This window comes from Schistocerca americana, unplaced genomic scaffold (genome assembly GCF_021461395.2).
Source record: "Schistocerca americana isolate TAMUIC-IGC-003095 unplaced genomic scaffold, iqSchAmer2.1 HiC_scaffold_16, whole genome shotgun sequence".
Lineage (NCBI taxonomy): Eukaryota > Metazoa > Arthropoda > Insecta > Orthoptera > Acrididae > Schistocerca > Schistocerca americana.
Genome location: NW_025725687.1, coordinates 3,087,863 through 3,091,189, shown reverse-complemented (window position 1 = coordinate 3,091,189; position 3,327 = coordinate 3,087,863).

Here is a 3,327-nt window from a genome sequence, read left to right as displayed (position 1 = left end):
TTAAATCAAAGAAAGTTAGAGTGTCTGTCCTCTTGTACTTAAGTCGGCATTGTGCCTTTTGTATTACATTCGAATGCAATTTCTGTGCTTCATCGTCAATAAGAAGGTCCAAGGGATACAGTAAACCTGAAGTGAAGCATCGGAATCTAAAACTGGACTCACAGGAGAGGTTCTAATCATAGAAAGTGAGAGTGTCAGTCCTCTTGTACTTAATTCAGCATTGTGCCTTTTGTATTAAATTCGGATGCAATTTCTGTGTTTGATCATCAATAAGAATGTCCAAGTTATACAGTAAACCTGAAGTGAAGCATCGGAATCCAAAACTCAACTCACAGGTGAGAATGAAATCATAGAAAGTTATAGTGTCAGTCCTCTTGTACTTAAGTCGGCATTGTGCCTATTGTATTAAATTCGGATGCAATTTCTGTGTTTCATCGTCAATAAGAAGGTCCAAGGTATACAGTAAACCTGAAGTGTAGCATCGGAATCTAAAACTGGACTCGCAGGAGAGGTTTAAATCAAAGAAAGTTAGAGTGTCTGTCCTCTTGTACTTAAGTCGGCATTGTGCCTTTTGTATTAAATTCGGATGCAATTTCTGTGTTTCATCGTCAATAAGATGGTCCAAGGTATACAGTAAACCTGAAGAGAAGCATCGGAATCTAAAACTGGACTCACAGGAGAGGTTCAAATTATAGAAAGTTAGAGTGTCAGGCCTCTTCTACTTTCGTCGGCATTGTGCCTTTTGTATTAAATTCGGATGCAATTTCTGTGTTTGATCATCAATAAGATGGTCCAAGGTATACATTAAACCTGAAGTGAAGCATATGAATCTAAAACTCAACTAACAGGAAAGGTTCAAATCATAGAAAGTTATAGTGTCAGTCCTCTTCTACTTATGTCGGCATTGTGCTTTTGTATTAAATTCGGATACAATTTCTGTGTTTCATCGTCAATAAGAAGGTCAAAGGTATACAGTAAACCTGAAGTGAAGCATCGGAATCTAAAACTGGACTCACAGGAGCAATTCAAATCATAGAAAGTTAGTGTGTCACTCCTCTTGTACGTAAGTCGACATTGTGCCTTTTGTATTAAATTCGGATGCAATTTCTGTGTTTCATCGTCAATAAGAAGGCCCAAGGGATACAGTAAACCTTAAATGAAGCATCGGAATCTAAAACTGGAATCACAGGAGACGTTTAAATGAAAGAAAGTTAGGGTGCCTGTCCTCTTATACTTAAGTCGGCATTGTGCCTTTTGTATTAATTTCTGATACAATTTCTGTGTTTCATTGTCAATAAGAAGGTCAAAGGTATACAGTAAACCTGAAGGGAAGCATCGGAATCTAAAACTGGACTCATAGGAGCCATTCAAATCATAAAAAGTTAGTGTGCCACTCCTCTTGTACGTAAGTCGACATTGTGCCTTTTGTATTAAATTCGGATGCAATTTCTGTGTTTCATCGTCAATAAGAAGGTCCAAGGTATACAGTAAACCTGATGTGAAGCATCGGAAAATAAAACTGGACTCACAGGAGAGGTTCAATTCATAGAAAGTTATAGTGTCCGTCCTATTGTACTACAGTCTGCCTTGTGCCTTTTGTAATAAATTCGGATGCAATTTCTGTGTTTCATCGTCAATAAGAAGGTCCAAGGTATACAGTAAACCTAAAGTGAACCATCGGATTCTAAAACGGGACTCACAGGAGAGGTTCAAATCATAGAAAGTTATAGTGTCAGTCCTCTTCTACTTACGTCGGCATTGTGCTTTTTGTATTAATTTCGGATGCAATTTCTGTGTTTCATCGTCAATAAGAAGGTCCAAGGTATACAGTAAACCTGAAGTGAAGCATCGGAATCTAAAACTGGACTCACAGGAGAGGTCCAAATCATAGATAGTTATAGTGTCAGTCCTCTTGTACTTAGGTCGGCATTGTGCCATTTGTATTAAATTCGGATGCAATTTCTGTGTTTCATCATCATTAAGAAGGTCCAAGCTATATAGTAAACCTGAAGTGAGGCACCGGAATCTATAACTGGACTCACAGGAGAGGTTCCAATCATAGAAAGTTAGAGTGTCTGTCCTCTTGTACTTATGTCGGCATTGTGCCTTTTGTATTAAATTCGGATGCTATTTCTGTGCTTCATCGTCAACAAGAGGGTCCAAGGGATACAGTAAACGTAAAGTTAAGCATCGGAATGTAAAACCGGACTCACAGGAGAGGTTTGAATCGAAGAAAGTAAGAGTGTCAGTCGTCTTGTACTTAAGTCGGCATTGTGCTTTTTGTATTAAATGCGGATGCAATTTCTGTGTTTTATCGTCAACAAGAAGGTCAAAGGTATACAGTAAACCTGAAGTGAAGCATCGGAATCTAAAACTGGACTCACAGGAGAGTTTCAATTTATAGAAAGTAATAGTGTCAGTCCTCTTGTACTTAAGTCTGCCTTGTGCCTTTTGTAATGAATTCGGATGCAATTTCTGTGTTTTATCGTCAATTAGAACGTCCAAGATATACAGCAAACCTGAAGTGAAGCATCGGAATCTAAAACTGGACTCACAGGAGAGGTTTAAATCAAAGAAAGTTAGAGTGTCTGTCCTCTTGTACTCAAGTCGGCATTGTGCCTTTTGTATTAAATTCGGATGCAATTTCGGTGTTTCGTCGTCAATAAGAAGGTCCAAGGTATACAGTAAACCTGATGTGAAGCTTCGGAATCTAAAACCGGACTCACAGGAGAAGTTTGAATCGAAGAAAGTTAGAGCGTCAGTCGTCTTGTACTTAAGTCGGCATTGTGCCTTTTATATTAAATTCGGATGCAATTTCTATGTTTCATCGTCAATAAGAAGGTCCAAGGTATACAGTAAAACTGAAGAGAAGCGTCGGAATCTAGAACTGGACTCACAGGAGTGGTTCACATTATAGAAAGTTAGAGTGTCAGTCCTCTTGTACTTAAATCGGTTGTGCCTTTTGTATTAAATTCGGATGCAATTTCTGTGTTTCATCGTCAACAAGAAGGTCAAAGGTATACAGTAAACCTGAAGTGGAGCATCGGAATCTAAAACTGGACTCACAGGAGAGGATTAAAACAAAGAAAGTTACAATGTCTGTCCTCTTGTACTTAAGTCGACATTGTGCCCTTTGTATTAAATTCGAATGCAATTTCTGTGCTTCATCGTCAATAAGAAGGTCCAAGGGATACAGTAAACCTTAAGTGAAGCATCGGAATCTAAAACTGGACTCACAGGGGAGGTTCAAATCATAGAAAGTGAGAGTGTCAGTCCTCTTGTACATAAGTCGGCATTGTGCCTTTTGTATTAAATTCGGATGCAATA